At 44.8% G+C, this 13,983-nt stretch overlaps 1 pseudogene; it reads left to right on the top strand.

Annotated features, from left to right (window-relative positions):
* Positions 1-13,983, top strand: part of LOC137384036 (uncharacterized) — a 234,460-nt pseudogene that overhangs the window by 160,550 nt on the left and 59,927 nt on the right.

Genomic DNA, 13,983 nt, shown 5'->3' with positions numbered 1-13,983 from the left:
GATAATGAAATCAGTGTGACTAAGGGGAAGAGTAGGCAGGGAGCAGATGATGAATGTAAAGGGACTGGTGGTCTGAGGTGCATTTGTTTTAATGCAAGAAGTGTAGTAGGTAAGGCAGATGAACTTAGGGCTTGGATTAGTACCTGGGAGTATGATGTTATTGCTATTACTGAGACTTGGTTGAGGGAAGGGCATGATTGGCAACTAAATATCCCAGGATATCGATGCTTCAGGCGGGATAGAGAGGGAGGTAAAAGGGGTGGAGGAGTTGCATTACTGGTCAAAGAGGATATCACAGCTGTGCTGAAGGAGGGCACTATGGAGGACTCGAGCAGTGAGGCAATATGGACAGAACTCAGAAATAGGAAGGGTGCGGTAACAATGTTGGGGCTGTACTACAGGCCTCCCAACAGCGAGCGTGAGATAGAGGTACAAATATGTAAACAGATTATGGAAAGATGTAGGAGCAACAGGGTGGTGGTGATAGGAAATTTTAATTTTCCCAACATTGACTGGGATTCACTTAGTGTTAGAGGTCTAGATGGAGCAGAATTTGTAAGGAGCATCCAGGAGGGTTTTCTAGAGCAGTATGTAAATAGTCCAACTCGGGAAGGGGCCATACTGGACCTGGTGTTGGGGAATGAGCCCGGCCAGGTGTTTGAAGTTTCAGTAGGGGACTACTTTGGGAATAGTGATCACAATTCCGTAAGCTTTAAAATACTCATGGACAAAGACGAGAGTGGTCCTAAAGGAAGAGTGCTAAATTGGGGGAAGTCCAACTATACCAAAATTTGGCAGGAGCTGGGGAATGTAGATTGGGAGCAGCTCTTTGAAGGTAAATCCACATGTGATATGTGGGAGGCTTTTAAAGAGAGGTTGATTAGCGTGCAGGAGAGACATGTTCCTGTGAAAATGAGGGACAGAAATGGCAAGATTAGGGAACCATGGATGACAGGTGAAATTGTGAGACTAGCTAAGAGGAAAAAGGAAGCATACATAAGGTCTAGGCGGCTGATGAAAGACGAAGCTTTGAAAGAATATCGGGAATGTAGGACCAATCTGAAACGAGGAATTAAGAGGGCTAAAAGGGGTCATGAAATATCTTTAGCAAACAGGGTTAAAGAAAATCCCAAAGCCTTTTATTCATATATAAGGAGCAAGAGGGTAACTAGAGAAAGGATTGGCCCACTAAAGGACAAAGGAGGAATGTTATGCTTGGAGTCAGAGAAAATGGGTGAGATTCTAAACGAGTACTTTGCATCGGTATTCACCGAGGAGATGGACATGACGGATGTTGAGGTTCGGAACAGATGTTTGATTACTCTGGGTCAAGTCGGCATAAGGAGGGAGGAAGTGTTGGGTATTCTAAAGGGCATTAAGGTGGACAAGTCCCCAGGTCCGGATGGGATCTATCCCAGGTTACTGAGGGAAGCGAGAGAGGAAATAGCTGGGGCCTTAACAGATATCTTTGCAGCATCCTTAAACACGGGTGAGGTCCCGGAGGACTGGAGAATTGCTAATGTTGTCCCCTTGTTTAAGAAGGGTAGCAGGGATAATCCAGGTAATTATAGACCGGTGAGCCTGACGTCAGTGGTAGGGAAGCTGCTGGAGAAGATACTGAGGGATAGGATCTATTCCCATTTGGAAGAAAATGGGCTCATCAGTGATAGGCAACATGGTTTTGTGCAGGGAAGGTCATGTCTTACCAACTTAATAGAATTCTTTGAGGAAGTGACAAAGTTGATTGATGAGGGAAGGGCTGTCGATGTCATATACATGGACTTCAGTAAGGAGTTTGATAAGGTTCCCCATGGCAGGCTGATGGAGAAAGTGAAGGCGCATGGGGTCCAAGGTGTACTAGCTAGATGGATAAAGAACTGGCTGGGCAACAGGAGACAGAGAGTAGCAGTGGAAGGGAGTTTCTCAAAATGGAGACGTGTGACCAGTGGTGTTCCACAGGGATCCGTGCTGGGACCACTGTTGTTTGTGATATACATTAATGATTTGGAGGAAAGTATAGGTGGACTGATTAGCAAGTTTGCAGACGACACTAAGATTGGTGGAGTAGCAGATAGTGAAGGGGACTGTCAGAGAATACAGCAGAATATAGATAGATTGGAGAGTTGGGCAGAGAAATGGCAGATGGAGTTCAATCAGGGCAAATGCGAGGTGATGCATTTTGGAAGATCCAATTCAAGAGTGAACTATACAGTAAATGGAAAAGTCCTGGGGAAAATTGATGTCCAGAGAGATTTGGGTGTTCAGGTCCATTGTTCCCTGAAGGTGGCAACGCAGGTCAATAGAGTGGTCAAGAAGGCATACGGCATGTTTTCCTTCATCGGACGGGGTATTGAGTACAAGAGTTGGCAGGTCATGTTACAGTTGTATAGGACTTTGGTTCGGCCACATTTGGAATACTGCGTGCAGTTCTGGTCGCCACATTACCAAAAGGATGTGGATGCTTTGGAGAGGGTGCAGAGGAGGTTCACCAGAATGTTGCCTGGTATGGAGGGCGCTAGCTATGAAGAGAGGTTGAGTAGATTAGGATTATTTTCATTAGAAAGGCGGAGGTTGAGGGGGGACCTGATTGAGGTGTACAAAATCATGAGAGGTATAGACAGGGTGGATAGCAAGAGGCTTTTTCCCAGAGTGGGGGATTCAATTACTAGAGGACACGAGTTCAAAGTGAAAGGGGAAAAGTTTAGGGGGGATATGCGTGGAAAGTTCTTTACGCAGAGGGTGGTGGGTGCCTGGAACGCGTTGCCAGCGGAGGTGGTAGATGCGGGCACGATGGCGTCTTTTAAGATGTATCTAGACAGATACATGAATGGGCAGGAAGAAAAGAGATACAGACCCTTAGAAAATAGGCGACATGTTTAGATAGAGGATCTGGATCGGCGCAGGCTTGGAGGGCCGAAGGGCCTGTTCCTGTGCTGTAATTTTCTTTGTTCTTTGTTCCTTTGTTCATCCAGAATTGACCCCGATGTGGCAGGAATCCAAAGCCTTTTCTTCTGAGCCATCTCTCCAGCCAGAGAATTACTTCCCTTATCTTACTATTCTTATAGAGAAGACCATGTGTCACTGGGAATAATCCTGCGTTTATTATTCTCAAGGTCCTGCTCATTGGTCTATCTACAAGTTCCTGAATCTTCCCTTCCCAAATGTTGGGCAGGACACTGGGGAGAATTTCCCTGCTCTACTTCAAAATAGTTATATTGGAAACTTTACATCCACCTGAGAGGGCAGTGAGGGTCTCAGTTTAATGATTCATCTGAAAGACAGTACCTCCAACAGTGCAGCACTCCATCTGTACTGCACTGGTATTCAGGCTAGATTTCATGCTCAGCTCTCTGGAGTGGGAATTGAACTCAAAATCTACTGATTCAGAGATCCGGGGTGGAATTTTATACTCTCCTCCACAACAGGTTTGAAGGTGGGGAGAGCATAATATCAGGGGGGATGATGGCGGGGGAGGACTATGGCATCATCCCGCCTCCGCCAAAATTTAGTCCGTGGCAGGAGGCCTGTGAATGGCCTTCATGCCCCATCACCAATTGCCACCAATTGAGGCCCCTAACTGGGTAATTAACCCCAGATTAAGAGCCTCTTCCGGTCTCAGCTGCAATAACCCATGAAGCAGATGGCCTTGTTGCTACATGGGAAGCATGACGACAAAAACTGTGCAGGCAGCTTCCAAGGTCTGGTCGGGGCTGGTTTCCTTTGTTCAAATGCTCTTAGTGCCTGAATCAGGGATCCGGCATCGGGAACGGGGAGGGGGCCCGCTGAGGGCCACCCCCGTCCTTGCTGCAGACCATCATCCGCTTCCCGCGACCCCCACTCCATGAGACCCCACTCAACCTGAATTACCTTAAGCCCGGATCCAGTGCCACTCCTCAGTGTATGGTCACAACAGGTACAGTAGCAGCCACCAACTCTGTGGTGGCTCCGCAGCTGCTGGCCTCTGACTGGCCGGCAGCTCTACAAGACTGGGACTTCCGGAAAAGAAGCGGCACAGGGATCTCAGCATCAGTTTCCACTGACATCGAGACCCCTACCCTCAGCATAAAATTCCCTCCAAGAATGCACTGACTCACAGCTGACACAATAACAAAAGTGACTCTTGCTCAATAAAAAATCATTGCTGTGAAGTGCTTTGTCACGTCTTAAGGCCGTGATAAGGCACTATACTAATGTTTTCTTTCATCACAAATTAGAAGGAATTCCATATATTAATAGATAGAATCTGTACTCAGTGGTAACACTTACTAAAATGTACCTGTTTATAACAAGCAGTTATTTCCTGGTCAATTTCTGAAATATTGTCTCCTCAGTTTCAGGTGCATTGTGGGCAAAAAAGAACGTAATAGGAATTGTGGGAAGATTGATCACAATAGATTGTCACTATGAGACACAGCAATACCAGTCAAACGTGAAATATTGGTGTCATGGCTGGAATCACCAGTGTTCAGTTTTAGTAACATCAAATGGGCAACATGAAAGAATGTCAATCACAGATAACAAGACACAAGGAATATTTGTTGTTACAATGAAGGATCTTCGCTCAGGCGATGCAGGATGGTACAGCTGTGGTATTGAACAATCTGGCTTCGATCCAATGTTTGCTGTCGAGCTACAAATATCTTCCGGTACATTTCTCAGTGATTTTCTTTATAACTCTCGACTGAAATGTCTGATCAATGTTTTATCTGGGAGAAACATGACTCTGATATCCCCGCAGCAGTGCAGAGTCTGTCAGGTAATGGGCAGAGGTCAGGAAAACCGCTTCATGTTCCGTACATGGGGCGGCACAGTGGCGCAGTGGTTAGCACCGCAGCCTCACAGCTCCAGCGACCCAGGTTCAATTCTGGGTACTGCCTGTGTGGAGTTTGCAAGTTCTCCTTGTGTCTGCGTGGGTTTCCTCTGGGTGCTCTGGTTTCCTCCCACATGCCAAAGACTTGCAGGTTGATAGGTAAATTGGCCATTAGCAATTGCCCCTAGTATAGGTAGGTGGTAGGGAAATATAGGGACAGGTGGGGATGTGGTAGGAATATGGAATTAGTGTAGGATTAGTATAAATGGGTGGTTGATGGTCGGCACAGACTCGGTGGGCCGAAGGGCCTGTTTCAGTGCTGTATCTCTAAACTAAACTAAACTAAAACACCCAATTCGTGGCCTGTCCAACTTTCTGAACAAGAGTTTCAAGTATTATGGGGCTAAGAATTCCTTTAACTTCTGGGTACTGCACCATGTATTTTATGGGATGCTCACCACATTTTCCTGTTTCTGAACTGTATTAAATATCACACTGTCAGATGTTCACATTCAGAATCAAACTAATCATCAGACAATAACAAAAGCAGTGAGAAGCAAATTGTTGCTAATGGTATAAATTCCTTGAAAATAATCAAATAGAATCAATCCACAGAGCTTAACAGGTTCCACCAGCTTGCTGATGTGTGGCACAGGTAATCAACAGGATACTTCGGTCAGTCTAACGGAGTTCAACTTTACAGATGAACTAAACTAAAGTTGAAAAGCGAGCCACTGTTTGATGGTAAAAGGAGCCTCTTTATTAATTGTTGAAACATTTACTTTCTTCTCCTCAAGCAGACCTGATGGTTCAACTATTAGTTACAATGGCCTCGATATTAACTTCAAGGCATGGTTGGTGAGAGGGGTCAGATATCATGCAGGAAACCCAGAAGTAATTTCAGTGAGTCTGTCTGTGCCATTTTAACACAGACAGCTTATCATAATTTTACTTCCACATTTGGCGTTAAATGGGTGTGGTGCAGAAGCACATGATGCAATCTCAACTTGAGTATTTAAAGGGCCAGTCAGAACACACACAAAAACACACAAGAAATAGGAGCAGAAGTAGACCATATGGTCCATTGAGCCTGCTCTGCCATTCAATATGATCATGGCTGATCTTGGGCTTCAATTCCACTTTCCTGCCCACTCCCCATATCCCTTGATTCCCTGCGAGACCAAAAATCTATCTATCCCAGCCTTAAATGTATTAAATGATGGAGCATCCACAACCCTCTGGGGTAGAGAATTCCAAAGATTCACAACCCTTTGAGTGAAGTAATTTCTCCTCATCTCAGTCCTGAATGATTGACCCCTTATCCTGAGACGGTGTCCCCGTGTTCTAGATTCCCTGACCAGTGGGAACAATCTCTCAGCTTCTACCCTATCCAGCCCTTTCAGAATCTTGTATGTCTCAATTAGATCGCCTCTCATTCTTCTAAACTCCAGAGAGTACAGGCCCAATTTACTCAGCCTCTCATCATAGAACAACCCCCTCATCCCAGGGACCAATCTAGTACTGCACTGCATCCAGTACAAGTATATCCTTTCTTAAACGTGGAGACCAAAACTACACACAGTATTCCAGGTGTGGTCTCACCAAAGCCCTGTACAATTTTACTAAGATTTCTTTATTCCTGTACTTCAATCCCCTTGCAATAAAGGCCAACATGCCATTTGCCTTCCTGGTAGCCTGCTGCACCTGCATGTTAACTTTACGTGTTCCTTGTACAAGTGCCCCCAAGTCTCTTTGAACATCAACACTTACCAGTTTTACACCTTTTAAAAAGTATTCTGCTTTTCTATTTTTACAACCAAAGTGAACAACTTCCCACTTCCCGACATTATACTCTATTTGCCATCTTGTTGCCCACTCACTTAACCTGTCTATATCTCTTTGCAGCCTCTCTACATCATCCTGCAGCTTACCTTTCCACCGAGCTTTGTATCATCAGCAAACTTAGATATATTATTCTCTGTCTCGTCATCCAAGTCATTAACATAGAGTGTAAATAGCTAAGGCCCCAGCACTGATCCTTGCGGCATCTCACTATTCACTGCCTGCCAACTTGAAAATGCTACATTTATGCCCATTCTCTGCTTCCTGTCTGTTAACCAATCCTCTATCCACGCTAATATATTACCCCCATGAGCCCTTATCTTGCCTATTAATCTTTTATGTGGCACCTTATCGAATGCCTTTTGAAAATCCAGGTATACGACATCTACTGGTTCTCCTTTATCTACCCTACTAGTTACATCCTCAAAAAATTCTAATAAATTTGTCAAACAGGATCTCCCTTTAGTAAAACTACGCTGACATTTTCTAATCATACTATGCTTTTCCAAGTACTATATTAAGACTTCTTTAATAATGGTTTCTCGCATCTTCCCAAAGACTGATGTTAGGCTAACTGGCGTGCAGTTCCCTGTTTTCTCTCGACCTCCTTACTTGAAAAGGAAGATGGAATCTGGAGCAGTTGGGAGGTTCGGAACAAAGACAGCAATCATACAAGATAGATTCAAGATGCTCAAAGGCTGCACCCCATTAACAATATCTCCCATGATGTACTACTGAAGAGTCGGGGAGAGATAATCTTCCCCAGCAACGAGAGAAAAAGAGCGACAAAGAAGTTGTGCCTGGTCAAGGAGGTCAGCAGTGGCGGTGTAGGAATTCATGGCAATCAGAGATGGGTAGATACCGAACTCTCAGCTACCAGGTGGCAGAATTAAATATCATGCACCCACATGTCACGTAACATGTTGCCCTGTTTTCAGCAGTGAGTCAAATATGAACACCTTCATAATGATAAGGTGCACCATTCTTACCTTGCAGGAACAATTCATATCTTTTCTCTCCACCAGAGAAAGGTCTACAGTTCTTTTTTAATGTCGTAGGTAGTGTTTTTTTTTGGGAGGGGAATCAAGGTACCTAGTGTAAATCTAACTTTTGGGTAATTTAAGGGAGTAAAAACAGAGTGAAAAATAAAACAAAGAGTGTCATCACAGGAAAACCGTACGTTCATTGGTTGGTAAATAACTGCTAATTTGAATTATCTATTCTAAGTTGATTTCAAATTGAAGGTGAATAGGAGAAATATTTTACAGATTAAAAACTAAAGACCAGTCGGAAATTTAAAAAACAAATTAAAATCTAATTATATAAAATAGAGATGCAGGGCCATGCGATGTGTTGTACCTGCATGATGTGGGAGCTGGTGGACCCCATTGTCGTTCCTGGTGAACACATCTGTAGTAAGCGTTGGCTGCTCGAGGAACTCCGGCTCAGAGTTGATGAGCTGGAGTCTGAGCTTCGGACATTGCGACACATCAGGGAGGGGGAGAGTTACCTGGACACTGTGTTTCAGGTGGCAGTCACACCCCTTAGATTAACTACCGTGAATTTGGCCAGTGGTCAGGGACAGGGGGGTGTGACTATGAGTGAGGCAGGTAGAGGGATCCAGGAGGTAGTGCTGCAGGAGCCTCAGCCATTGTCCTTGTCCAACAGGTTCGAGATTCCTGCTCCCTGTGTGGACGAGAGCAGAGACTGTAGGGAGGATGAGCAAACTGACCACAGCACCGTGGTAGAGGGAGCCATTCAAGTGGGGGGGGAGAAAAGAGAAATGAAGTCGTAATCAGGAATAGTACAGTTAGGGGCATAGACACTGTTCTCTGTGGCCAGGATTGAGAGTCCTGAAGGCTCTGTTGCCCACCTGGTGCCAGGGTTCGGGATATCTCATCTGGGCTGCAGAGGAATTTGGAGTGGGAGGGGAAAGATCCAGTTGTCGTGGTCCACGTAGGTACCAACAATATAGGTAGAATTAGGTTAGAGGTTCTGCTGAGGGAATATTAGCAGCTAGGGGCTAAATTAAAAAGCAGAACCAAAAAGGTAATAATCTCCAGATTACTACCTGAGCCACGAGCAAATTGGCAAAGGGTGAATAAGATTAAAGAGGTAAATGCGTGGTTCAAAGATTGGTGTGGGAGAAATGGGTTCGAATTCGTGGGACATTGGCACCAGTACTGGGGAAGGAGGGAGCTGTTCCGATGGGACGGGCTCCACCTGAATCATGCTGGGACCAGAGTCCTGGCAAATTATATAACTAGGGCTGTAGAAAGGGCTTTAAACTAAATAGTGGGGGGGACGGTTCAGATGCATGGAAAAACAGGAAGTTAAAGGAAAAGGTAGGAGTGCAGGTTAGTGGTGAGGCTGATTGTTACCAAACCGCAAGAAGTATACTGGTTAAACCAGAAGAGAGAAATAATAAACAGGCGAATAAAGCATCAGTGCTGAGGGACAAGTTATGGGGTATAGCCCAAATAAGAGTTCTATATACAAATGCACAGAGTGTAAGGAATAAGCTAGATGAACTGCAGGCGCAAATTCAAATGGAAGATTATGATGTGGTCAGCAGTTCTGAGGTGTTAGATTGTATAAATGCACAAATTAGGTAAGTGTGTAACAAAGACAGAGTAGTATTGATGGGGGATTTTAACTTACACATAGATTGGGAGAGGCAGACTAGCACCTGTCAGAAAGGTAGTGAATTTCTGGAATGTGTCCGGGATAGTTTCCTACAGCAATATGTCCTAGATGTAACAAGGGGACATGCAATATTAGATTTAGTTATGAGTAATGAGCCAAATTTAATTAGTAGCCTAACTGTGCGTGAATATTTATCAAATAGTGATCACAACATGATCGAATTCAAGGTAGCATTTGAAAGTGAAAAGCACGAATCAGCTACTAGAATATTTAGACTTGAGTAAGGCTGACTTTACCGGGATGAGACCGAGACGGTCCACGGTAAACTGGGTAGATCTGTTAATGGGTCAAACGACTGAAGAACAGTGGAGAATATTTAAAGAAACATTTAACGAAATACAGAGTGGGTATATACCCCTGAGAAGAAAAGCTCCACTTCACAGAAAAAACAGCCATGGACAAAGAGATTAGGGATAGCATAAAACAAAAAGAAATGGCTTACAAAAATGCAAAACGCAGCACAGATCCGGCCGAATGGGATCGATACAAAGACCAGCAAAGGGTCACAAAGCAGCTTATAAGAGCTACTAAAAGAGATTATGAAAGGAAACTTGCAAGAGACATCAAAATAAGTAAGAAGAAATTTTATAGTTACATAAAGGGAAAACAGGTGGTCAAGAGCAATGTAGGCCACTAAAAGCTGAAAATGGAGATGTTGTCATTGATAATGGGGAAATGGCAGACATGTTGAACAATTACTTTGCCTCAGTATTTACAGTTGAAAAGGAGGATACTTGCCGGAAGTCCCGAAAAAATTAATAGCCGATAGGGGACAGGGACTTAATACAATTAATGTAAGTAATCATCAGTAACAAGGAAATTAATGGAACTAAAGAGTGAGAAATCCCCAGGACCTGACAGTTTCCATCCGAGAGTGTTAAAGGAAGTAGGGGAGCACATTGTAGATGCCCTAACTATAGTCTTTCAGAGTTCCCTAGATTCAGGAGTGGTCCCTCTGGATTGGAAAGTTGCACATGTCACTCCACTTTTTAAGAAGGGTGAAAGGGGGAACCAAGGAAATTATAGACCAGTTAGCCTGACATCTGTGGTGGGCAAGTTGCTGGAGTCTATAATCAAGGATAGGGTGACTGAACACCTAGAAAAATTTCAGTTAATCAGGGACAGCCAGCATGGATTCATGACGGGAAGGTCATGCCTGACAAATCTCATTGAATTTTTTGAAGAGGTGACTAAGGTAGTGGACAGGGGAATGTCTATGGATGTTATTTATATGGACTTCCAGAAGGCATTTGATAAAGTCCCACATAAGAGACTGTTAACTAAGGTAGAGGCCCATGGAGTTGAGGGCAAATTATTGACATGGTTAGAAAGTTGGTTGAGTGATAGGCAACAGAGAGTGGGGATAATGTGTAAGTATTCCGATTGGCAGGATGTAACTAGTGGTGTCCCGCAGGGATCTGGTTTGGGGCCTCAATTATTCATATTATTCATTAACGACTTGGATGACGGCATAATAAGTCATATATCCAAATCTGCTGATGATACAAAGTTAGGCGGCATTGTAGACAGTCTAAATGATAGCATAAAATTACAAAGAGATATTGACCGACTAGGTGATTGGGCAAAACTGTGGCAGATGGATTTCAATGTGGGCAAGTGTGAGATTATCCATTTTGGACCAAAAAAGGATAGAGCAGGGTACTTTCTAAATGGGAAGATGTTAAGTACAGTGGATGTCCAAAGAGACTTGGGGGTTCAGGTGCATAGATCTTTAAAATGCTACCAGCAAGTGCAGAAAATAATCAAAAAGGCTAATGGAATGCTAGCTTTTATATCCAGAGGATTGGAGTATAAAGACACAGAGGTTATGCTGCAGCTGTACAAAACCCTGGTTAGACCCCACTTGGAGTACTGTGAGCAGTTCTGGCCACCACACCTTAGGAAGGATATATTGGCCTTGGAGGGAGTGCAACGTAGGTTTACAAGAATGATACCTGGACTACAGGGGTTAAGTTACGAGGAGAGATTACACAAATTAGCAATACAGAGGGTGGTGGTGAGCTGCCATCTTGAACTGCTGCAATCCATGTGGTGAGGGGCTCCCAGAGAGTTGTTCAGTGGGGAGTTTCAGGATTTTCACCCAGCAATGAAGAAACACCAATGTATTTCCAACTCAGGATGGTGTGTAACTTGGAGCTGAGGTTGTTCCTGTGTACCTGCTGCCCTTGTCCTTCGCAGTGGTAGAGCCCGCGGGTTTGGGGAGTGCTGTCGAAGGAGCCTTGGTGAGTTGCTGCAATGCAACTTGTAGATTTTTTTAGATTTTAGATTTAGAGATACAGCACTGAAACAGGCCCTTCGGCCCACCGAGTCTGTGCCGCCCATTAACCACCCATCTATACTAATCCTACACTAATCCCATATTCCTACCATATCCTCACCTGTTCCTATATTCCCCTACCACCTACCTATACTAGGGGCAATTTATAATGGCCAATTTACCTATCAACCTGCAAGTCTTTTGGCTGTGGGAGGAAACTGGAGCACCCGGAGGAAACCCACGCAGACACAGGGAGAACTTGCAAACTCCACACAGGCAGTACCCAGAATTGAACCCGGGTCGCTGGAGCTGTGAGGCTGCGGTGCTAACCACTGCGCCACTGTGCTACACTCTGTAGACACAGTGCGCTGGTGGTGGAGGGAATGAATGTTTTAGTGGTTGGTGGGGTGCCAATCATATGGATTGCTTTATCTTGGATGGCAATGAGGTTCTTGAGTGTTGGAGCTGCACTCATCCAGGCAAGTGTACATGTGCCCTGTGGACAGGCTTCAGGCAGTCAGGAAGTGACTCACTCCCCAAACAGTACCCAGCCCCTCACCTGCCCTTGTGGTTACAGTACTTGTGTGGCTGATTCAGTTAAGTATTGGTGAATGGGGACTTCAGGATATAAATGGTGGAGGATTCGAAGACTGTAATGCCGTTGAATGTCAAAGTGAGGTAGTTAGTCTTTCTGTTGTTGGAGATGGTCACTGCCTGCATTTGTGTGGGTGAATGTTACTTGCTGCTTATCAGTCTAAGGTTGAATGTTGCCCAGGTCTTGCTGCATGCAGCCACAGACTGCTTTATCATGTAAAGAGTTGTAACTGGAACTGATCACTATGCAATCATCAGCGCACATCTCCACCTCACGGCAACAAACCCTCAGAGGAGTTGATTCCTTCTGAGGGTGCATCATGACACGACTCATATTTACCATGCACCAGCACAGATCGCACTTCAATGGGTCCAGTTCAACAAACAGTTAGGTTTTCACCTGGTAATTATTGAGGGGCAGCAGAAAATCTGTGACATATTGACAGGCCTTCCATGTGCACTGTCTGTGATTGCTGAGAGAATAGAGGAGCCCACCTCAAGCATGAGTGGATCGATGTCACAGGACATTGAAAGGATGTCTCCTTCCATGGAGAGAGTGGCCAACACCATCAAACATTAACAATGGCAATCAAATGAATCCATGCAGGCTTTGACCATGGCTCTGCAGACTATGGAAACCAACATATCTGGCACCTTAAAAATGATGACAGACACCTTGGACTTGGGCTTACAGTCCATCACTGATCTGCACCGAGATGGTCTCCAGCAGACTGGTAAGACTGATGTGTGGCTGGGCCATGAGAAGGAGGATTAAAAATGTGGATATGGAAGTAGGAACTCCCCCCAAAGTGCTCCTACTTCTCACCTGTTGCTCCCTCACCCTAATCAGTACCTGACAATGGCTGAGTCTACTCTGGTGCATGTAGAGCAGTCTTTTGTGGGGTCCTCATCTACTCCAAAACCCAGGGGTGATCAGCCAAGAGCAGGGATTTCAGCAACCTGTCTCTACCTCTGAAGCCACACGTGTTGCACCCCATAGGTATGAGAGAAAAAGAAAGAGTAATGTTTTGTAATTGCACAAGGGTATGCATATGACTGTTTGAGGAATTGTTATCGTGTTATGTTTCCATTCTTGACTGGAGTTGCGTTAAATTTATTACTTTGTCCCACTTTCCCGTGTTGTCCATTCTTGGTTCCTGCGGACAATTTTACCTTTACTCTTCTTCCTCTGTCTCAGATTCATCTGTAGACAATGTGTGCTCATTGCCTTGTTCCTCTTCCAGCTCCAATCCTCACTGATGTACAATGTTGTGCAGAACCCAGTGCACCATGACCATTCTGGAGACCCTGGCTGGTGAGTCCTGAAGGGCACCTCCAGATCTGTCCAAGCATCTCAAGCGCATTTTGAATGCCCTGATCACTTGCTTAATGATCCATCTGGTTGTCATATAACTTTCAATGTACCACTCTTGCTTCATTAGGTGGATTTCTCATGGGTGTCATCAGCCAAGTTTGAAGTGGGTATCCTTTGTCACTTCAGTCTGCTTGTGGGTCAAAGGAAGTCAGGCAGTTGGCCTGTCACTGGATGAAAGCATCATGGCAGCTTCCTGGGAATCTGGTAGACACCTGCATAAGCTTTATCTTGTGGTTTCACACAACAGCAGATTGATGGAGTGGAAGACCTTGCGGTTGAGGAATATCCTGATTGCTCTGGGGTATGTAGATCGCCACGTGTGTGCAGTCGATGAAGCCCTACATCTGTGGGAAGACAGCCAGAATTGCAAACCTGAGC

Source organism: Heterodontus francisci, chromosome 25, assembly GCF_036365525.1.
Source record: "Heterodontus francisci isolate sHetFra1 chromosome 25, sHetFra1.hap1, whole genome shotgun sequence".
In the NCBI taxonomy this organism is placed as follows: Eukaryota; Metazoa; Chordata; class Chondrichthyes; order Heterodontiformes; family Heterodontidae; genus Heterodontus; species Heterodontus francisci.
Note: the sequence above shows the minus strand (reverse complement) of the source record. Positions and strands in the feature narration are given on the sequence as shown.